The following is a 25,249-nucleotide window of genomic DNA, read 5'->3' as shown; positions in this document are numbered from 1 at the left end:
TTATAATACCTTGGTTCGTTATGAGAACAATTATGCTAGAGTAGTTTCGTTTCGTTTCGTTTCGTTTCGTTTTTTTTTCTTTTTTTTTTTTTTTGGCACTTCGTTTTTCCCTTCTTCTTCTTCTTTTTCTTTTTCTTCTTCTTTTTCTTTTTTTGTTTTTCTATATATCGATACAACACGCGACAAGAAATAAATTTCATATCTTGTAATTAATTAATTAATTAATGAAATTTTTTCCAAAGTTATAATCGGATTTCAAATTAATTATTTATAGGATTATATACGTATATATATATATATATATATATATATATATATATATATGTGGTAACGATGGTTAATTATGTCGAAGAATGTAAACTTTCGAATGCCGCGTGTGAACACGTGTGAAGAAATTTTGTTCAAGGAAAATATCAAAATATTGAAGGAAAACAGAAGAAAAGAAAAAAAAAAAAAACACACAGAAACTACTAGTAAAAAATCATTGTCGACTTTATATCGGTGATAAATTGAACTTCTCGTGAGTTATTTATAGGTATATTCTATTCCATACTAAAACGGGCGGCAAAACAACTGATAAGAAATATATATAATATATATATATATATATATATATATATATATATATAAATATATATATAGTCAGTGATAATCGTCGGTGGAATCGACAAAAATTGCCACGTCCAAAGGATCGACAGGAGGATCAGTGATGCCCGCCAACTGCACGTGACACGTGGAGACCTTTCCAAGCCTTTGGTGAGTCATGATACGTATTAAAAAAAAAAATTTTTTTTTTTTCTTACCGTTAACAATTGCCCTCCGTATGCTGAATATAAAATTGATTGGTCAGAGAATGGTTTTTTTTTTTCGTTTATTTAATTCGAAAATCGTCTCGTTACTCAGATTTATTTTTACCTCCCTCTTATCCTTCGGAGGTTCGAACGATGTTGCTTCTGCGATTTTTATCGCATTTTCGCAATATTCTTCGCGCGTTTTATGTGTATAAGAAAAAATTGAACTCGTATGAAACTCGCAGGTGTATATATATATATATATATATATATATATTACAATGTAAATCGATCTAGTGCTTGTCTCTTGAATTTTATACGCAGGATGAAGGAGAAAAGAAAATAAAAAAAAAAAAAAAAGTGTTCCAGGGGTAATAAAAGAGACTGAAACCTGACAGGTGATATCATTATACCCCTACGCGGGAGGGGTGAAAATTGAAAAGTAAAGAAAATTGCTTGGAAGAAGTTGGACGATTCCTTTTCTCCTCTTCTTCTTTTCTTTTTTTATGGTTTCTTTCTTTAAAATTTTCAGCCTAGATATCATCTCTTCTAATCGTCACTAATCCGTTGACGATAAGCGTGATTATTATTAGAATTTCGTCACGAAACGTGATGAATCTCTCGAATAAATGAAACGATATTCAATTATCGTATTGTGTGTCAAGATCAACGATCGCCCGCACGCGTAATTTCACTTTCCTGGTTATAGAAACGCGTGTTAACGCAGACCGAAACTGTTTCGGTGACAGCCCGAGCTCGACTCCCCCCAATGTGGCAAAGCCGTTCCCTCAGGGTATAAACTCATTACGAAACCCGGAACGGGTTGAGATTTCACCGGAAATACTGATCCGAACCACCACCCGAATGCGTTACCGTCGTAAACATATTTGTACGGTATTTGGATACATTGAAAATTTCCTCTCATACCCCAAGATATATGTAATCGATTGCCTAAAACGTGTTGCTTAAAGTAAAAGTGAAAAAAAAAAATAAACAAATAAACAAATAAAATTTGAGAGAATATTTTTCAAACGATTGGAAAAAAATTTTACAACAGATTTATTACAACAGCTTGCTGACCATTTTTCATGTTTGTAAATTTTCTTTCAACTTTTTTCATTCCGCAGAGAAAAAAAAAAAACAGAAAAAAAAAAAAATATTTCCGAATGTTTTTAAATCGAGAGGTAATATTTATTACACAATCTTACCAACGATATTACGTGTTATTTAAACCACCCCCCAACCCCACCCCCCTTGAATAGTAGACGACCGAGATATTTCACGTTGAATCTATTTACTTGTAATAATTATTACAAAGAAATTTTACGGTGATAACGACGTACATACATACCTATATATTCATATAATCACACACTGTACGTATAAGTTTTCCTATGTATGACGTACAGTATTGTATTAAACATTTACCTACTGCGTACATAATTGATAGTGGTAAAAAGTGGGGGGGGGGAGGGGAGGGTGGAAGGAGGGAGGCTCTCCGTTTGCTCGGAAGTTAATTAAGGGAAATGCCGGGGGTGTTTGCTAATAATTCACGTCACAGTGAGTCTAATTGGTTCCGGCATGTAAAATCAATTTTCGCCCAGTTGTAAAATTATATATATATATATATACACAGACTTTTATTTCCAACGTGATAAAATAACGCAGAAATAAATATTCACTAAATGAAAATTAATTGAGGTAATTGAAATGTAATAATTTCACTGAATAATATTATTTGTAAAAATATATATATGGAAGTGAAAGAAAAACAAAAAAAACAAAAAGAAACTCTCAATTATTTAACATCGAATAATAATATAAACAATTTTCATTGCTCGTCGAGTTACCCTGCGGCTATATAATTGTTACATTATATATTGTCTATGTAAAAGTGATATATAGCATATAAATAAGAATAAATATCCAATCAGAGGTGTATCCATGGGGACGAAGCGGCGCGACGCGGTGACGACGGGGTAAATTGGCGACTATATTACGTCAGCATCCAGCGACAAGAATCAGGGTAATAAGATTTAATTAGTAATTAACTTGGCTCGCCCGAAGGGTCGCGTCTCTTTTAAATAATTCCAGGCGGCAGGAATGCATCGTTATAACTATTGCAGCCGAACAGTTAAATAATAATCGGATTTTTTCCAACTAGGATGTAACGGCGACGAAGTATCGACGCCGATTTATGTTACACCTTTTAAATCTACGCTTAATCGATTTCTCTCCTATTCTTTTCTCACGTTTCATGGTGACCCACGTGTATGTGTGTGTATATATATATATATATATATATATGTATATGTATAAGATTGTAACTAACACCTGGAACATTCAGGATTTCGCCGACGGCAAGTATATATAAAGTAAGTAAAGGTGGGTGAAAAGTGTAATAAAAGAAGAATCGAAGAGCCAGCAGGTTATACCGGCTAGAACTAATCAGCAGTTATTCTCACCTCGTTGTAGCAGGTATATTACATTGGCCTTTAAAATCTCCCAGCGTTGCACAATCAGCTTGATACGCGGACTCCATCGGTTTATAATATAGACGAATGAAGGAGTTGAAGGCCGGTGAAAAGATGATCCTTCGATCATTCGAACGGACCTCGATTTCACCTTAAGGTTGGGTAGCAGCGATACTCTTACCGACTGAGCATCTTTCATTTGCGAAATGACTGTAATTTCTAATTTTCATTTATCGGTGTCGATATTAGATGAGAACCGTTTCCCGATGGCTCATTTCACTCCTCGTTCATTCGAAAATTGCTGAAAGTATATCAACTGTGAATCTTTTTTACCCCCCCAGAAACACGTGAAATGTGGAAACAGTAACAGTATTTTTTTACGTTTAACAAGATATGAGCAGCTTTCCTGAATTGCTGAGTTTATTCGATGTACGAAGAAAAAAAGGGCGAGTTTGCTCGGTCGGTAATGGTAGAACTGCTACATAACCTCGAAGCAACGTGTGAATTTGGATTAATGCAGTTTTGGAACGAAGTGAAAATCGGTATTTCGCCACGCGTCCGAAGATCGGCACGAGGCCAGAAGCCGGTTAATCCAGTAGATTTAAGTGGAATTCAGAGGTTTTCCGCATCCACCACGGGGGTGACACGTGGAGGTCAATTTATGCGAGTGACGACCGAGTCTCGTTCAGAAATAGTTAGCTTGGATTCCTCGAGAGAACGAGTCGACGTTCGTGTCCACATTTTCACCCGGATAAATGTTTCAGCGACGATTACGAGGGCACGCTGCACGGCGCGAGTCTCTACCAAGTCTCTAGATGTATTATTAAAAGCTGTCGAGTTTCAACCGCTTATTAACGATCTCTTAGATCTCCGGACCTCCAGACTTTGCTCGAAAGAAACTCGATCCGTTCCCGCAGATCATAAAATCGAGAAACGCGACTTGCGCAGCTTCCTGCGCATGTGTTCAGACTCGGTTGATAAGGTAGAGTAACCTGTTATATCGGTGGTGAAATAACTCCGAGTCGTTAGCGCAGGCGGTGATATATCAACTCTAAATGACCGAGGCTACTGCGGTTATACGCGTGGGATCATCGTCATACCGCCAGACAAATCGGTTGCACCGTTTTGGAAGACTGTGATACAGGGTGTTCCATTTTAAAAAAGCGGTTTCAGACCAAGGTGTGAGTATACACGGTGTGCCTAGGAGTGCAGTTTCTTTCTCGAGAAAGATTTTTAGAGGTCACTCCATTTTTTTTTTTAAATGTCAAAAATCGTCAAAGAATTAAATTAAAAAAATTATATTTTCAGTATTTTGTTTGATTTTTAATCCATGTCGTGGTGTATTGTTATCGATGCTTTCTTACTAAATTGAAGAAAAAAATGTATGAAATTTTAATATGAATATTAAAAGGTCGCTCGAAAAAATCTAAAGAAATGCAGGAAAAAATTGAAAAAAAATTATGAATGACCTTTCAAAAATCAAATTTCGAACTGAAACTTTCGGAAACTTATTTTTTTTTTTGTCTGTAAAATTATACCGTAACGAAAAAAAAAATTTAAAAAAAGACTCGATTTTTTACGATTTCTGACGTTTTAAAAAATGTGGAGCGACCTCTTGAAAATTTTTTTTTAACTGTCCCTTGGAGTGGGCCCTTAAGACATCTAAAACTAACATTTTGTCACACGAGACTCAAAAAAAAAAAAAAAACAGTTGGTATTTCTGCGCCACCCTACTATACATTAATAAAATATTTCAGTCTTGGTTTCATTCAAATCCATCAAACGCTTCAAGAAATCACCCCGTTCGGTACCGATCCTTAAGGGTAGTTTTCACCCCTCTAAACCGTTTTTCCACAGCTATAAAAAAAACCTTATCTCTTGATTTTCAAACTTCGACCAACATACATAAGTTCTCGATGAAATCAGAGGGAGGGCACAGAACTGACGTTCCTTGCATTAGTACAAGGGAAACTAAACACAGATTATACGTATACAGGCTGGCTAGACGAAAAGGGGGGAAAAAAGCTAGGCAATCAAACACCGATCAGGCCCGTAATGACCGACTGACTCGAGCAACAGCAGCAGCAGCAGCAGCAGAGGCAGCATCAGCATCAGCATCAGAAAGCAGCGGGGAGAAACAGCTGCGACTGACACCCCCCTCGTACAAAGCCTGCGTCGCGACGTCGACGTCGCCTGCAATCAACCCCCGCGAACTATTATAATTACAGCCTATATATACACACCCACATTTCCAAGAGTCAAATTTGCATGATTGAGCCTCGAAGGCGCGTGTCTATATCTACATGTAATAATAATAATAATAGTAATAATAATAATAATAATAATATATATATATGTGTGTGTGTATTTTGAATACGAGTATAGGTATATGCATGTACAACAAACGCCCCACGCATATCATTGTTGTTGTTGTTGTTGTTATTATTATTATTATTATTATTATTATTATTACATAGTAAGGAAGGGGTGAAATATCCCTCGAAATGGTCGTCGAGATTACTGAAGGAATTAATAAGTTTAATTCCAAAACGAAGAGAGGCTTGGCACGGGAGTGGCGGAGGGGTGGAGGGTTAGGGTGGCTTAGAATTGACTAATTTTGAATAATTGGAGGCGAAAAGTCTCCTTTTCCCTTTGGGGAAAACCACGACGTCTACGCGCCTTGTTCCTTCGATCGGGTTTATTCTCCCCTCGACTTATTATCAGTTATTTGTCAAAATGATGCAGGTTTTTATAATAGATGAAAAAATTTCAATAAGACGAAACGATTGTCTGTAATCTTCTTTTTATTTATTTATTTATTTATTTATTTATTTTTTTTTTCTCAATCATCCACTTGCCTATAATTTATAGACGCGATGACGAGAAAATTTCTAATCGAAAGAATTATATCGAGGATGAAACACGAGAAAAAGAAAACAAAACAAGACTTCGTAAAGATAATTTCTATGCTCGAATGAAATTTGATGACCGATTTAAGGGTTTATTTTTTGTTTTGTTTTTTCTTTCTTTCTTGATTTTTTTTTTTTCCTTGCCAATGTTTCTTTCTTTTCTCTTTCGATCTCAAATTACTTAGCCTTGATTTGTATAATTTTTTACGTTGTGCGAACGAAGAGAAAATGATTGATTGAAAAATTTTTCGAATAAAAAATCGCCGTCATAAGTTATAATCCAGTTTTGATTAATCGATATTATTATTGTTATTATTATTGTATCCAAATTTTCAATCCCATTTCGAGAATCAAAACGAGATTTTGAATAAAAATACAAGCCACGTGTATATTATATTTTCAATCGGATAACGGACAATCGACCTTCGGCATCGATGCATGCATATACAATATACATATATATGGACAGTAAATAAAAACGATCGCGGCGATAAAAATCAGTAATATCTGTAAGATGAAAAGCGTATAATAATGTGCATATATATATATATATATGTTTACGAGTATGCACCATTACACGTAATATTAAACGCAGGAGGGTAATATATATATATATATATATGTATAATAGAAATAGATGCCGAGTGTGATAAATAGGATGTCGAATTTTCTAGGATAGATCTCGCGCGTGGGAAAAATTCTCGTCTTCTTAACAATAATAATCTAATCGTAGTCTTGAGCCTTGCGTGAGTACGTACGAATATCTTCCTATAAAATCAAATTTAAAATCAATGATAGATCTCGGAGAATGGGAAAAAGAGAGAGAAAACGAGAGAGAATTAATGCAAGAGAGAGAGAGAGAAAGAAGAGCGAAGATGCCCACGTTATGGTGTATGTACGTGCATCTATGACGTGCGTCTGATGGCCTAGCAGCATAACCATAATTAGGAATATTGTACTTCGGGCATCTGTCGCTCGGCGGGGTTTCCAGCATCCCTCCCTCTCTCTCTCTCTCTCTCTTTCTCTCTTTTTTCTCTATTTTTCTCTCTCTCTCTCTCTCCTGTTCGCGTTGCCAGTTTTCTATAACCAAGCGACGAAATGAAACTGATATGTATGTAAATCATCCCCCATATCGGTATGCTGTGTGCTACCGTCTGCCACCCCCGCCTCTTCGTAAATAAATTTACCTTTCGAGTAGGCGGAGTGCACAGAACCACGGGACGTCACGCACTTCGTTCTAACAACGGGAATATCGCTTAAGGTTCTAACGGTTATCTGCACTGCGGGGGGTCGTGATTCTTATCTTTTTTTTTTCTATTACATTTTATCTATTTACTTGTTATTAGTATTATTATTACTATTTTTTTTTTTTTTCTTCTATTTTCGTTTTCTCTTTCGCACGAAACGATCAAGGCGTCTATAAATTAACCCGACGGTCGATCGATCCGCAACAATTGAGGAGGAGAGTTGAGAAGAAAAAAGAGGATGCAGGTGATTTTCGTTTGTTGGTTTTTTTTTTTTTTATATTCTACTTTCAATAACAAATGAAGATTAAAAATAAATTTCTGAAGCCAGGAAAAAAGTTCTATAAAAAAGGTCCAAGTACCTGGGAAAAAAAATCTGAAGAAAAATCGTCAAAAAATTTAATTGAAAAAATTATATTTTTAGTATTTTGTTTGATTTTTAATTCATGTCGTGGTGTATTGTTATCGATTCTTTCTTACTAAATTGAAGAAAAAAAAGTTTATGAAATTTTAATATGAATATCAAAAGGTCGCTCGAAAAGATCTAAAAAAATGCAGCAAAAAATTGAAAAAAAAATTATGAGCGACCTCTCAAAACTCAAATTTTGAACTGAAACTTTCGGAAACTTATTTTTTTTTCTGTCTATAAAATTATACCGTAACGAGAAAAAAAATTAAAAACAAAAAAAATCGATTTTTGACGATTTCTGACGTGTTAAAAAATGTGGAGCGACCTCTTAAAAATTTTTTTTTTTCAACTATCCTTTGGGTTGTGCTCTTAAAACATCAAAAAGTAACATTTTGTCACACGAGACTCAAAAAAAAAAAAAAAATAGTCGGTTTTTTTGCGCCACCCTAATATATATATATATAATTCTATGTACACACAAGGCAACGATAAGAGACGCTGTTAGTTTGAAGAAAGCGTCTCGTCGGCTGAGCTGCGATACGAAGTTCAGAGGTTGAAAAGTCCGGAATACCAGCTCGGCGACGTTGAACGAAACCGTCACCAGGAAGGAATGCCGGTGCGGTTTCCGATACGCCTGAGTTTATCGCGAACATGCGCGTTACGAGGCAGTGAAGCCAGAAATTTTTCTCCTCGTTTTTCCTCCTTTGTAAATTTTTCGGTCAACAAGAAACTCTCCGTCAACTTTAAAAAAAACTCTCCAAATTATCGGGGAGTGATTTCGATACATTAAGGTGGTCACCCTGTATGGCAAACTTTTTTTTGGATCATTTTCTCGGCATTTTCTTTTTTCTTGACGACCAACTGAAATGTAGTACTTCAAACTTTTTATGATATATTCATTAACATTTCAGTAATGTGTGAAAAAAAATTTCCAGGCATAATTCTCCATAAGAAAATGAGTTTTACCATCTCGAAGAGACCCGTCTTGAAAAAAAGGTTGTTGAGTGTTGCCAGAATATATTTAAAAAATCATAAAATTGTACAATTAATTTTTTGTCAGTAATTTTGCTTATAGAAAAAAAAAAAAAAAAAAAAAAAAAATACAAACCGATCGGAATTTTCAAATGATTCTAGTTCATCCTACGACTATACACTTCCTCAATCTAGCATTAAAATTTCAAAGCAACCGGTCGAACCGTTTTTAATATAAATATTGTGGAACCACTCAACAACCTTTTTTTCAAAACTCATATCTTCCAGGTGGTACAACTAAATTTGCTACGGAGATTTATGCCTGAAAATTTTTTTACACACTACTGAAATGTTAATAAATGTATCATAAAAAGTTTAAAGTTCTATCTCTCTATTGGTCGTTAAGAAAAGAAGTAAAAAAAAAAAAAAAAAAAAAAAACACCTCATCACACGGGGTGGACGCCCTTAAACAGATCATCAATTTGTCGAAAATATGATTTGCAAATTTGTACAACCTGAATTGATCGATATATTTTATTCCTAATTTATATTCTACGTACTTTTAACCATGCGAACTCGCCGATCTCAAAAACTTCTCGAGCTTATCCGCGAATGTTTGAAGCATTTATTCACACCGAAACCGTCATCAATCATCCTTAAACGACGAGTTTACGCCGCGAATTTATCGTCAATTCGTATACGTCATAGATTTCTACGCGTAGGTAGATATCAGGGTTGTCCTTAATATTGGTAATAAATTTTTTATTTTTTTTTTCATCCCTTAAGTTGACTCGAAATACTAAAAAATGATTCTTAAACGTGAAATCTACTCTCAATTTTAACACTAACTCAAAGGTCCTTTCAAGGAGTTAAAATCGCTAAAAAAAAGAAACGGCAATGAAAGATTTTTGATATTCTTATTTTATTTTTAATTTGTGTAATTTTTATTATTCAATAAAATAAAAAAAAATGGTTTTACAAAAATGTTAATCTTTTGTTAGGTCAATTCGAGCCAATTTAAGGGCCACCCTAGTATATGTATATATGTAGACATAAACAGACTCGTTCGTCTCTGTAATTTGACTTGTTCACGTCTCACGTCGATTTTCATATTGACCGTATTTTCTTCTTCTTTTTCTTCTTTTCTTAAGACTGTTTCTTTATCACCCATTTCAACGATGTCTAGCTTGACTTAGATATCAGAAGACAAATTATTCTCAGACACGTTGTGTTGTAGAACCTAATCTTATCGAAATAGAAAGTAGAGTGAAAAAAATGCAGCCGTCATTTCTTTATCTTCGTACAAACACGCGTCAAGACAGCAACGAAGATGCATTCCTTGATGACAAATTTTCCATAAAGGTTGCTTCTCGGTTAAGCAGGTGAACGCTGCACATTTTAATTTTAATAAGTATTTAAAAAAAAACGAGAGAAAATGATTTGCAAAAGTGATATCGAAAAATTGTCGATATATATATATTAGGGTGGCGCAAAAAAACCGAATATTTTTGTTTTTTTTTTAATCTCGTGTGACAAAATGTTAGTTTTTGATGTTTTAAGAGCCTACTACAAAGGACAGTTCGAAAAAAAATTTTAAGAGGTCGCTCCGAATTTTTTAAAATGTCAAGAATCGTTAAAAAATTAAATTAAAAAAATTATGTTTTCAGTATTTTGTTTGATTTTTAATTCATGTCGCGGTGTATTGTCGTCGATTCTTTCTTACTAAATTAATTTAAAAAAATGTATGAAATTTTAATATGAATATTAAAAGGTCGCTCGAAAAGATCTAAAGAAATGGACCAAAAAATTGAAAAAAAATTATGAGCGACCTATCAAACTTCAAATTTTGTACTGAAACTTTCGGAAACTTATTTTTTTTTTTTGTTTGTAAAATTATACCATAACGAGAAAAAAAATTTGAAAAAAAAATCGATTTTTGACGATTTCTGACGTTTTAAAAAATGCGAAGCGACCTCTTAAAAATTTTTTTTTGGAACTGTCCTTTGGATTCGGCTCTTAAAACATCAAAAACTAACATCTTGCCACACGAGACTCAAAAAAACAAAAAATAGTCGGTTTTTTTGCGCTACCCTAATATATATATATAAAAATATATATAAAAGTGAAATCGGATTTCTACATTTCTACATAAAATCTTGTTTCTTTCTTTCTGTTTTTCTTTCTTTTCCTTATCCTCCTCTATTTCTTTCCTTCGCTCCGTTTCTCTTTTGCACCCATGCCTATGGCAGTGTGGTGTAAGGTAGGTATATAAAGATGAGCGGCAAAGATTAGAGCGTCGAGAGCTTTTGCCATTAAAGTATGAAAGCCAGGGGAATAAAGGTTGCGCATATACTGAATACTGATTGCTGAAGATGAAGGAGAAGAGAAAAAAGGAGAAAAGAAGAAAAAACGCGCAAGAAACGAGCCGCGGTGCTTTTGTGCCAGATATACGGCCTAATCTTTTTTCGCACAGAGAGTCGAGATGCTTTTGCACAATGGAATTGCGGGGCTGAAAATAATGACGCGTGTGTGTCACGCGTGCGAGAATCTCAAGAGTGACGGAATATTTCACTCAGTCATATATACTTTCAAAGAAGTGCGGATATAAAATTATCGATCAATCGGACTTGAATTACTGATATTACGTATATGGGGCGTTCCATAATTTTCGTTTTTCATTTCCTCAATTTTTTCCTATTTTTTAGTATCCCTCAAAAAAGTTTTTCTGATGAATTTTGAGATTTTTATGATTACTTGTCAAAGACATGTCAAATTTGGAGAAAAAAAATCGTCCTTTTTTTGGTTTTTTATTCATAACTTTCTTAATAATCGTTCGAATTGAAGTATTTTTCCTTTTTTTTTCCTTTTAAATACTTTGTTTTTAAGTAACCTTTGAGGACAGAAAAATACGAAAAAAAATATTCACAGTGTTTTTGATCAAGAATTTTGAGTTCTGAAATTGAGTGTAACTTCCGATTTTTTTGAAAATTTTATATTATTTTTAACAAGCAATGAAAAATATCTCACTATTTACCAGAAAGCCTGTTTAGAGGGTTAATAAAAAAAAATGAAAAAAAATTGAGGAAATCAACTATCAAAATTTGTTCGAAACCGTCATGAAATGATGAAATCATTTAACAGATTCGGCATAAACTTCGAATCGTGATTACACTAGGGAATGGAAGTTCACGTGACAAGCTTTGAACTCATGGAAATCGTTCCGAGTCTGATTGCCGTAAAGTTCTAACAGCCTAAATTCATTAACATTCCATTAACATCGTCCATCTTATCGTGTGTTTTCCTCGATTATCACTTCACTAAGTGATTACCACTGATTTCGAATCGCTGCCCAGCGTTTCGAGTAATTTTCTGTGATTCCACAGCACCCGGAAGTCGGTGAAAATTGCCTGGTAAGCTCGAAAATCAGTGAAAATAAATGTCAATAAAATCGAATAATTGATTTGATTTCCGACTAAATTCTTGGCTCGAATTTTCGCGGGTCTTTTTAGCATAATTAATATATATCTATGTAACATAATATAATTCCATCGGCAATAAATATATGTATAATACGAATATACCGGGTGTCCCAAACAACCCGTCCACCCCGAATAACTCGTTTATTATCGATCGAACCAAAAAGTTCTTTATGAAAAAGTTGTTGCATTTGAAAAGGGAAAATAATTTTTGGGAATTAATGAGATTTCGGTACTCGCGATATTTTTTTTTCAAATGGGACTTCCTATTTTCTTGTTCACAGTAAGGAAGCTGACATCGAAACGCGTCCAACCACGTGGAACAACACGGCTATCGAATAACCTTCGGATCAAAAATTCACGATTAAGTAACGAAGGTGGGAATTCAATGAGAATGAATTATACTGGCGCATTAAATATTTCATTCGCGTGATTAATTTTACACAAGCCGAATGCACCTGTCAATTACACGCATAACAAAGGATAAGTGTACGGTTGGTTTGTGACACCCGGTATTAACCATTTTCCCATTCAAAAAGTGACTATATTCAAAACGGCAAAAACGGTACATACTGACCAAAAAATTGCTCTCAAATTTAAACTAAAACAGACGACGAACGATTCTGTCCTTAGCACGATTCACACTTATGTACAGTATATTCCACGCGCATGAAAGCATTCGAGGATGTCTATACGTGTGTATAACATAAAACGACTGTATATCCACCATATCTACTAAGTCGAGTTGTTAAGAGAAGAGAGGCGACGTGATCTGATCCCGAGGCTTGGTAAACAGATCCTATACCTTTATCGTCTCTGGAGCCAGCTATTTCGTCAAGTGATATTGTCGAGCTGGAAAACGATTCGTGTTTTTTTTTTTTTTTTTCCTTCATATTTTCTTCTACCCACCCCGTGTTTTTCTTTATTTGTTTATTTGTTTATTTATTTTTTTCTTGTTCTTCTTTCAAAGATATTCGACCTAAGAAGAAAAGAAGAAAGTTAAAAACAGTGAAAAAAAATTCTCATCTCTTTTTTTTTTTTTTTTTTTTTTTTTACTTCATTCTCATCCGATTGTGAGCTTGAAATAGAAGATTGTAAAAGAAAATCGTACCGAACACCAATTTCCACTACGCAGAAGTTCGTCTGACACGCGGGGGGTGGAAAAAAAAAAAAAAAAAAAAAAAAAAAAAATTTCATCAAAATCGTTTTTCAACGTCGTTCGTCCCGTGGCTGGTGTGAAAGACAAAACATTCGATTGTGAATGGAAAAAAAACATAAGAGTTGTACGGTTCGTTAAGTTCTTGCAATTGATCGATACGCGTCTGCACCCCACTGAAAAAAAAAAGAAATGAAAAAAAAAAAAAAAAAAACAATTCGCACTCCTGTCGAATAGGCCGCAACAGAGAAACAAAGAATATGTAAGTGGCGAGCCGTTTTAGAGACTCGAAAACGCGACATGCTGACCTCTCTTATTTCTTCTCTTTCTCTCTCTCTCTCTCTCTTTTTATTATTTACTTTTTTTTTTCATTCCTTCCACTCGAGGGGATGCGAACTACCCTTGCAGCGGCCGTGGATTCAAATGTACGCGGAGGTATTATACATACGTATGTTATTTTTTTTTGTTTTTTCACTTTTCGTCCCTCGTTTCCATTCCTTTTATCGTTTAGCTCTTCTCACTTTCTCTCTCTCTTTCTATCTGCTTTGCTTCCACTTCGCTTTCTTTCTTTCTACTTTTTATTTATTCCAACACGAGAGCTAGGGTACAAACAGCTTGAATAAATACGGCTGATTGGATCTGTCGTATATGCGCATCTGGCTACTAAATGGTATTGAAAAAAAATTTCGCGCTGCCCCTTTATGGATGTGTTATATTTGTATGTGTGTGTATGAATAGGTGCATAAAATTGAGAGTCCCTCTCGAATCAACGAGGACATCTTCTACGCAGTCCGCTCTCAAGTCCGCAAAAACACCCTTCGTCGAAATTCAACCCCCCCTCCCCAAGGGTTGTTGGTTCAATTATTATAGACTAGACTCAACATGTACATGACATATATATATATGTATATAAAACTCTAGGGTGGAGAATTTGAATTGAGCGATGCGGTGAAGCGAACTTTATTTTCGGTGAGCTGTTATTTCGCCTTCTGTATAAATATTCGAAATTGTTCTTTTCTTTTTCTTTTTTTCTTTTCTATCCTTTCCTTCTCTAAAAGCTTTCACTCGACCCCTTCGCTGCCTTCACGAATATGTAGAAAGAATAATACTCTTTATATTCTTCCTGTTTTTGCGAGGTCAAAGATTTAGGAGGAATCACCGAGCCCGAAAATTCCCTGAATGCTAATTTTCATGTAAATTGAGGGGAAATTTTTATGTCCGGCGTTTTGATTGCTGCACGCCGGTTGTACGGGGTTACTTGTAACTAAATCTTCTGTATGATGAAATATAACATGTATATTGTATATATATATATATATATATGTTTATATAAAATCACATTTAAACGGCTCAAACAGAAATGAAATAACGAAAAAAAACACTGGAGTAATAATAAAATTGAATCCTAATGCATTTGAGACGAAATTTTCGTTGGATTGTTACGATGGAACGGAATTTGAAAAAATAAAATTTCGACGTAGTAAGATTCGTAAAATTAACATGAACTCGCACAGCGTGGTTTACTCAACGACTGGGTGTAAAAAAAAATGAGAAAAATAAAAAATCGAAACAACCCACGATTACGAAGATTCAAAATATTTGAAAAGTCCAAAACAGAGAAATATCAAAACGGTGAAATTTCGCCAAGTCAGAAATTCACAGAACTAAAAATCTCGGATCATTCGGAATTTCGATGTTTCAAATTTTCAAATTTCCGCAATTTCGAAATTTTTTAATTTCAGGACTTTCAGCGTCGAATTTCAAAACAATTTCATTTTCCGCAAAAAAAAAAAAAAAATCAGAATTCAGCGTTCTCGCAACACCTCAAATTCGGAATTTCAACCCCACCACCACCCCCCTCCTCATCGTCTATTACTCGACGCGGTCTTGATCCCCAACCGTATTATTCGTCACTATATTTTTTTCTTCCCTTATCCTTTAACGCGGACAATTCCGAACGACGGTGGACGATGACGCGCAATAACATTAGATTATACACCCCATCTCGATCTCGAAACTACCCTCCAGTCGCCGTTCGGCCATACACGTATAAACACGTGTGTGTTTGTGTGTGTGTACACGCAGTCTTTCCTGCCTCCCTTATTTCGCAACAACGGAAAACAATCTTTGCCGGAAAACACCGCGGCGAATAATTTATGGGCGAGGGTGGAAGGGAGTAAGGGAGGAATGGAGGGATGGATGGGGCGGGGTGAACTCGTGACGCTACGGAATGAGAGAGTGAGAGTCGGAGTGAGAAAACGCGTTCACTTCTCTGCCCGGGGCAAAACCACCCCCCTAGTTATCTGTCACTGTTACGCACCCCCACCCCCACCTCATACCGTCCCGGGAACGGTCCAGGATACCAGACGTTCCAAAGTAACCCCGAAAAAACCTCATCAGGCGGTCGGTAAACTGCAGATATTTTGACTTCAATTTGTACCTTTGGTTGGCTGAAATTTTCATTTCATTTATTTGTTAATTTTTTTTTTTTCTACTTCTCTCATCTTTTATCTCACTGGATATAGAATTTCCAAGAGAAAAAAAAAATAATAAAAAATGTAACAGAAGTGTTTTTTGCACTGAATTTTAAAACCTAGAAGGGGTCTAGATATGCGAGAAAAGTCGATATTTAGACAGGTCAAAGTCTAGAAAGTCAAAACGATAAAAATGTATGTGGCATTCCACGCCAACTCAACGAGTGCTAAACCCCGACGATCTAAAAATCGTTTCATATTTTTTTCTAACATTCTACTCGGTAAAAAACGCGACCTAAATTTTTTCAATTTTTTTTTATCAAACCGTTTATTTTTTTATAAATATTTGAAGTCGATTGCAAATGCCTATTTTTAGAAATCCGACTCAAAAAAATATCACAATTCCGTTCGTAAAGTAGTTTTATAAATTTTCCATAGCAAAATAGAATTCATAGTTCAATTTTTCGTCACCTTTTTCGATATCATATTTTCACCCTTAAGATTAACCGGCTGTTTTTGAGTCAACGTGTAGAAAATTGCCGTTCCACGAGTAACACGTATCTCGCATAGGGTTATTTACCAGACTCGAAAACCCGTCGCGTCGTGAGTCAGAAACAAGGATCGCAATGCATTCTGTCGTCCCTTGGGACCCGAGAGGGGAGAGGAGGAAGAACTCGCGAAGGGCTGCCGCGGATATATCGGGAAGGAAACTAATCAAGGGAAGAATGGCTGATGCGAGAATTCAAGGGAGTCAACCTAAGGCCCTAATTCCTTCAGGACCCCCAGTACGTTAAACTGGAAGAGAAAAGAATAGAAAGAGAGAAAAAAAAAAACGAAAGTACATACGTACAATACTCCTTCGAAATAACGGAAAGGCAAAGATCGAATCTTGTGTATCGCGTATCGACTATTCAAGGGGATGGTAAAAAGATCATTCTTTCTGTTGTTTTTTTTTTTTAAAAGGAAACAAAAAACAACAACAAAAAAAAAAAACAGAACGGATAAGACATACGTATACGGATAATCGAAATTCGCGTTCTTGACTTAGAGGAGAATTTATATCCTACACGTATAGGGTAGGTTTAAATTTTACTCCTCTGAGAATTAGAAGAGGAGGAAAAGAAAACGTATAGAATAAAATTGGAAAGGGAATATTTATTCAAATCCCCGAACGAAGAACTCTCTCTCTCTCTGTTTGTTGTATGTATGCAAAAGGTTTCAAGCGTAACGCGACTAATCTAAGGGATGTTAATAGGTACAATTTTTTTGAATTTCTACTTAGTCAACCCCCCCCCCCCCCCCCCCCGCTCACTGCATGCCTTTTTTACAGATTGTTTATAAATAAATAATTAAAGAAAATAATCTCCTTCGAAGCACAGATCTATCTGTATATAGCTCGACTCTAACCCCTGGTGAAAAGCTAGTTAAGGGTTGAAGGGTTAAGACAGAGATTTTGTGCTTTTGAGGATATTTATGTTTACAACTGATTTGAAATCAATTAAAGGAGCACATCCGAGTAGAATATTTTAAGAATCGATTTCCTTTTTATTCGCGTTTCTAAAAGTTTCAACTATGAAGAATATTTTTTGTAAATTACATAATGAAATTCGATTCGAAAAACCTATTCGTCGAACTTTAAACTCGATTATCTCGAAACTACGTTTCCGGTTTCAGTAAAATTTTTCGAAAAAGTCCAAAACGAGAACCAATCCAATTCATATTTCTGTTAGGTTAGGTTAGGTTAGGTTAGGTTAGGCAGTCGGACCTTTTCAAGCCTTTCGATGACTCGACCAAACCGATTCTCTCCCTTTCTGTTTCTCTTTCTCGCATTCTCGCATTCTCGACAATGTGTGTAATAATGTAGGCGGACACGTTACTCGCACACTCACTACAACCACACACACACACAGAGAGACACACACACACACACACACACACACACACACACACACACACTGTATTACATTTCGTATCCAAGGGGCGCTTTCAGCTTTGGAAGCGTTCAAACGTATCAGCTCCTGTTTGTTAAACGTAAGTCAGCCTGTCAGCACTCACGTGTAACAAGTACAGGGATCCGGACGCTCTCTCCTCTCCCCAATCCGAGAGAGAGAAATTTCTAGCTTGTGAGTTAACACAATTTGTACACACACCCTGCACGACACGCAATGTGGGTATTGGATGACTTGGAATGACGTTGAAAAAGTAGAGAGAATAGAAATTAAACAAATAAAACAAAGTGTGCATGCGTGTGTGTGTGTACATCAACCCTGTTCTCCACTTTTTCCAACCGTAATTAATTGTTTATCTGTATTTCTCTTTTTTTCTCACCGAAAAACTTGACGTCACCGTAGAAATTCGAAACGATTATCTTTTTTTTTTTTCTTTTTTTTTTTTTTATCTTCCGAAACTTTAGTATATTTTTCAATTTGCGTGGAGTGAATTGATGAAAAAAGTCAATTCGTAAATAGTTATTTCCTATTCTCTACCAATTTTCAATTCAAATTCTATCTGTGATTTTTCTTTTCTAAATATATTGTATCAAGTGTACAATACACTTACACGCGTTGATTTCAAAATACAATTTAGACACATATGTACATATATCATAATGGTCGTTATTTAGAGTGTTGACGAATTTTTGCCACCCCAACCCCCGAAATCAACTTCAAATAATTCGAAAACAATTGCCTAATTTTTTCAAATTTCTACCTCAACTCTAAGATACCCTGATTTGTGGTCAAAGTTTCTTACGAAAATAACATGAGAAAAACTTGTTTCCTTGATATATATTTTGTTGCAAGAGTAATAATATGTAAAAAAAATCTGTAACCACTACGTTTTGGTAGGCATTAGTGCTACTATCTGTAAAAAAAATTTACATCACAATACCAGCAAATCTAGACGAATTGCACTTCCTCTAATTATGCAAAAAAAGTCAGATTTCGAGAGTCTACGATTCGTCGAGATTGCGTGATACGATTATGTGAATTTTTTTCCCAGACAGTAGCATTAATACCGACTAAAACCTCACACTTACAATTTTTTTTTTCAACATTATTACTTCAACAATAAAATATATGCTGAGAAAAAAAAAAGTTTTTCCCACATTATTTCCACAAGAAACTTCGACCACAAAGCGGACTGACTTAGATTTGAGGTAAAAATCTAAAAAAAACTAGGTAATTGCTTTCTAATTATACAAACTTGATTTGAGGGATGAAACGGCAAAAGTTCTATAACACCCTGAATAGGGACCACCCTAACGTATATAAATGTTTTAAAATCTTTTGTTTCAATATTACAATAAAGTCCAGAGACACGAACATTAACCCAAAATGGGTGAATAAGAAAGTGGATATTCTTCGATTTGCTACGATTAAAAATTTTTTTACACTGTACCTGTTCAACGACAATAACAACAACAACAAAAAAAAACAATATTCGTGAAACCTGCGGTAGACCCACCTCGATTCGGTCGTGAATTTGAATTATTAAAACAATCACGATTTTCCCTGCGATGCAATATTTCTACCGCCCCGCACTAAACAACCCTGCATAAAAATTTGAACTCGGTTCGTATATATACTATAGTACACATAATATATATATATATTAGGGTGTCGCAAAAAAACCGACTATTTTTTTTTTTTTGAGCCTCGTGTGACAAAATGTTAGTTTTTGATGTTTTAAGAGCCAACTCCAAAGGACAGCTGAAAAAAAAAATTTTAAGAGGTCGCTCCAAATTTTTAAAAATGTCAAAAATCGTCAAAAAATTAAATTAAAAAAATTGTATTTTCAGTATTTTGTTTGATTTTTAATTCATGTCGTGGTGTATTGTTATCGATTCTTTCTTATTAAATTAAAGAAAAAAAATGTATGAAATTTGAATATGAATATTAAAAGGTCGCTCGAGAAGATCTAAAGAAATGCACCAAAAAATTGAAAAAAAATTATGAGCGACCTTTCAAAATTCAAATTTTGAACTGAAACTTTCGGAAACTTATTTTTTTTTTTTTGTCTAAAAAATTATACCGTAACGAGAAAAAAAAAATCGATTTTTGACGATTTCTGACGTTTGAAAAAATGTGGATCGACCTCTTAAAAATTTTTTTTTTGAACTGTCCTTTGAAGTGGGCTCTTAAAACATCAAAAACTAACATTTTGTCACACGAGACTCAAAAAAAAAAAAAATAGTCGGTTTTTTTTGCGCCACCCTAATATATGTATACACATATATATAAATTATATATATATATGATAAATCACGTGAACGCGAAATTTCTTCGGCTCGTGCCAAAAGGGCGGTAACACCCGTACAGTTGAGATTCGAGAAAGAGGGGCGAGAGTATGGAGAGTGGTGGGTGGGGGTGAAAAGGAGACGTAGAAGGAGAAGGTATCACCTCGTAAACGGTTTCCCGGGTTTCTCGGCGACCTTCAATATATCAAGTTGACATTAAACAACAAAGTTCGGGTAACTGCCGTTAAATGCTCGTACACCACTGAGTTATGGCCAAGTCGAGTATTATTATTTGTTTATCAATACCAAGTCGGGCGGGGGTGGAGGGGAGGGGTGGATGGGGAAGGGCGAATAGGGGTTGATTTATCGACGGTGAAGATAACCGCACCCCTTAAGCTACACCACTAGCCCACCTGAGATTACTCCTTATATATACATATATGTATAATATTATACAAGTAATACAAGAATTTAAGGGTGGGGGACGTCGGTGAAATTTCGTCGACATCGAGTTTTTTGTTTTTGGAATGACAGAAAAAGACGTGATGAAAAATTTCTTCCAACAAAATTTCTTTCCAAAAAAAACAAAGTAAATCTTGTGTCAAATTTTCATTGCGCATATACTTTCATCGCAGGAGATTAGTATTCTTTTTTTTTTAATCCTTTGAAAAATCAAAAACTCGATATTATCAAAATTTCACTCTAGAACCCCCTTAATTATCTTGGATTAAGAGATCATAAGTATTTCCTTTGGACTTGGGGCGAATTTCGTAACTTAGGATTGTGAAAAAAAAAATCTATATTATTTCAATGTGCAGAATCTTGTCATACGTTGAAAAAATTTCTTATCAACGTAATAACGATTATTTTTTAAATAATATTGATACAGCAAGTTAACGAATGTGTATTTTTTATAATCTCTGTTGCAAATTGATTTTGATACAAATAAATTACGTACGTGTCAAATTTTTTTTTATTTCTTCGGAACAGTTTTTAAATAGTCAAAAATTTGTTTTTACTCTTCATTTTTTTTTTTTTTTTTTTTTTTTTCCATATCTACGCTCAGAATATGTTTACAAAGCGATTGGCAAGAAAATAAAAATAAAATTATACACACTTTTCGTCCCGCTTTTCGGGTGGAAAAAAATGAACATTACGGTTGAGCCGGGGAATAAAATAACTAAATTGCCTCTCATATATATTGTTTTTTTTTTTTTTTTTTTCTTCTATCGTCAAGAAGAACTTCGCATCAATCGTGGCTAGAATCCGAATCTTCTGAATGATAACTATTTACATCCGTGAGGTGAGAAATGAGAAATCAGGGCGTGCATGGGGGACGTCAAGTCCTACGTGGCAGAGCTACTTCCGGCAGTTTGAATTCCTTAACACGGTAATGCGTGCCCTTAAGAGATGAAACACGAGGGTCGTTGAAGGGCCCAGGGGTGGTCACACCGTCGCTTCACCCCCGTCCCTTGTCCATCCCTTAACTCGTGTGAGAACTCACAACTGCCTCTTGAAGAACGTTCTTCTTCTCTCTCTCTCTCTCTCTCTCTCTCTCTCTCTCTCTCTCTCTCTCTATGTCCGTATATTCCTTGTACGTCGAGTGTCCCGTACTTTTGGCCCCCGTATAAACCGTCAAGCCCAATGCCCAGACAGCTCTCGACGCGAAACTGAAGCACCTCGTCGCGTTGGAAGGTTCGTAAATCGGGGGTCAGGGGTCAGGGGTCGGGGGTTAGAAATCTAGGAGCATTTTAGAAAGAAGGGTCTGGACTGCTATATCGAATTTTGGCAAACACCGAAAATCCATTTTCTATTTATTCATTTAGTTTTTTAATTTTGATTTTTTTACAATCTCAAATATGATTTGGCGAAGTCAAGAGGATAAAAAAAAAATCGAACTGTTATTAAATGGACGTAATTTTGACTTGCCTATATTTTCATTACACTCGTAGGGACAAAGAATTGTGTGAACCGGCTAATAAATATTTCTTTGCAGGTGCCAAAGGAGAAGAAAAAAACAACATTTTCTTCTTAATACAAAGACCGAGGCAAAAAAAAAAAATAAACCTCACCCTCCAGTTAATATCATTCAAATTTTTCTTTGCCTTGACGAAAATTAATCGCGGTAATGAGATTTTATTTCACCAACCTCGGTAAGAAAAAAAAAAAAAAAAAAAAAAAAAAAGTAAAAATATATATCTGTGACTAAGATCGAATAAAAAATGAATGAACAAACAACTGAGAATCGAATGTTTGGAAAAAAAAAAAAAGAAAAATCGACTAATTGAATTAGTCCGTCGCATAGAATTCGAAGCTGCTGCATGACGATAAAAACATCGCGCGTTTAAAAAACACACAATTTGTAAGCATTCGAGGGAAATCGTTGATCGGATTTCGTGTAGGTATATAAATTGCAATGAAGATGCGAGTAAGCCGTGAAAATGTGGAAGAGAGAAATAAAAAATCGAGGGTGGGAAACGGAACGAGCTCTTGAATGACCAGTGAATTTATTCGATCCTGGCAAAACGAAGGGGAGAAAGCTGCAGGATGATGAGAATGGGAAGACGGAAATAATGGAAAACACCCTATACATATATGTATAGTGAATTCCATGCGAATTCAACCAAACTCAGTCACTCAACATTTCTAATTTTGTTGAAAATTTTTTTGACTGTAATTGTTTTAACTCTGAAACAGTTGCCCGAATTTTTTTCCAATTTTTTATTCATAAATATTAGAAGTGATTCGGGAAAAGGACCATTTTTAAAATTTTCAAAAACTGTATTTTCTATTCCAAACATTTCCACACTGATCTCACGATAGGCTTATTTTTTTCTCCATTTTTTATAGCACCATTCATTTTTTGACCAACTAAAACATTCTTTGAACCGTCTGAAAACTATCGAAAAATTTTCAAAACTTTTGTTTTTAAATCTCAAAATATATTTCAATTCAAATGAAAAATACAAGTGTTGACAATTTGTCGCTAATTTTCAGACTGTTCAAAAGATGTTTTAATACCTCAGAAAAAAAAAAAAAGAAAAAAAAAAGACCAAATTCAAGTGCTACAAAAAATGGTAAAAAATCAACTCATCCTTGTACCTGGTCTTGAAATATTGAGAGTAGAAAATACAGTTTTTGACAATATTTTCAGGATCATTTTCAAAATCGTTTTAAATATTTATAAATAATTTATCAGTTGAATAAAAAATCTGAAAAAATTCAGTGTACTGTATCAAACTTTGGACAATTCCGGAAAATTTTTTCAACAAAATTAAAAACGAATGAGGGTCAGACGTTAGTTGTATTCGCATGGAATTCCCAATACAAATTTATATACATATATATATATACATATATATGTGATCGTGTTTGGATTCAGTTTGTGCAAATAATTATCAACTCGAACGAAGAAGTGTTCTGTTAAATCTCTAAACGGTAAGCCATTAAACGAGAGTGTACGAGGCACAAGCGTACACCATAGAAATGCTGCAGGTCGAGGAAAACAATTTTCAAGCAATATTTACAGCCATTTATATACCCACTCACACTAAACCCTACAATATATGTATACACACATATATATATATATATATATATATATATATGTATGTGTTTTCGCGTACGCTGCGAAGGCGAATCGTTGTTAATCAGCTTTCCGCACGAAACGAATACAAACCTTCTGCAGCGCAAGTTCTTCGCGCTGAAATAACTTCGCGAGTATACCGAGAGAATTTACTCAAGAACCGCAAGCTCTCGATTGTGGAGAAACAAAAATAACTACTTCAAGGAATATTAACGTTGAAACCTCAGGAACAGTAAACGAATTCGAAATGATACTTTTTTATTTTCCTCATTCAAGAAATTTATGCTATTTACTTGATGATTTTTATTAATATTATTGCTATTATTTTCTTTTTCGTTTATCGTTTTTTCTCTTCTCTTTTTTATATAATCGAAACACGCGATCGAATCGTAGTTTCCTTTTTGCACAATATACTTCATTGTCACCCCTTCTACTCAGCATCGAAGTTTGAAATTTTCCTCGCCGCAGGAATTCGAAATATTTGATTATTTAAAAATTCTATAGCCGCGTGATTGAGGATTGTGGAAATTAATAAAACCTGGGCTTGTGAATTTACTCGAAAATAACCCCAATTAGTGGTAAATTTTTGTAACGAAATTCTTTCACAACCCTGGCATTGTAATATATTCTTCCCGTTTTATATTATACCTACACAAAAATGTAAAATTCAATAAAAAAATTATTTAAAAAAATATTCGGATAATAATAATCGTGATAATCGGTTGACCAAAAAAAAAAAAAAAAAAATAGAAAATCGCAAATAAGCACCTTTTAATTTAAATATTTTGACGCTCAAACTTTGACGGAACTTTTTTTTTTTTTTTTTTTTTGTTGTCTTTTTCTTTTTCTTCATCTTGAACGATATTTTCACGGTGAGTAAAGAAAAAGATAAAAAAAAAAAAAAAATCATTTTCTTCGTCCATCCTAATATAATAATATGTATAACGTACAAGTATAACAACAACAACAATATCACAGCCAGACAGTTAATTATAATTACATAACGTAGATTATCGTTGTGTATATCGGTGTATAACTTGACTGAACATCGATCAACACGAAACATTGAATTCAGAATATTAAACATCGTGAATTATAAACAATAAGGCCAAATAATATTTCCGATGAAACCAATTAAATTAATTAATTGAAAATCATATATATATATATATATATATATATATATATATATATATATATATATTATATATATATTATAGTCGTGTGGTTGTAAGGTGATATTTTATATCCCTCAGATTGTATAACGGAATATTTCTCCGAGGGTAGTAAAAACGATGTAAACGCCATATCCGGCGAGACCGAGATACCCAATTTATTTCTCTTTCAGTTAGATTTTAATTGCGAACACTTCTCCACCGCCGCGTCGCGTCGACTGCATTTGACAAAGATATTTTCCCCACCTTTTCAATCGTACTCGAGTAAATTTACCATTCAATCATTTTTACGCTAATTAGTTTGCGAACGATGTAATAAAATAGTCGCGACCAGCGCCGACGACGA

At 34.6% G+C, this 25,249-nt stretch overlaps 1 long non-coding RNA gene across 1 annotated transcript; it reads left to right on the top strand.

Annotated features, from left to right (window-relative positions):
- The first annotated feature begins 628 nt into the window (after nt 1–628).
- Nucleotides 629–25,249, top strand: LOC124408134. The gene is made up of 3 exons (XR_006929399.1): nt 629–756; nt 16,322–16,323; nt 25,238–25,249. It is a non-coding gene; the product is annotated as an uncharacterized LOC124408134 (long non-coding RNA).

Source organism: Diprion similis, chromosome 7, assembly GCF_021155765.1.
Source record: "Diprion similis isolate iyDipSimi1 chromosome 7, iyDipSimi1.1, whole genome shotgun sequence".
NCBI classification, from domain to species: domain Eukaryota; kingdom Metazoa; phylum Arthropoda; class Insecta; order Hymenoptera; family Diprionidae; genus Diprion; species Diprion similis.
Note: the sequence above shows the minus strand (reverse complement) of the source record. Positions and strands in the feature narration are given on the sequence as shown.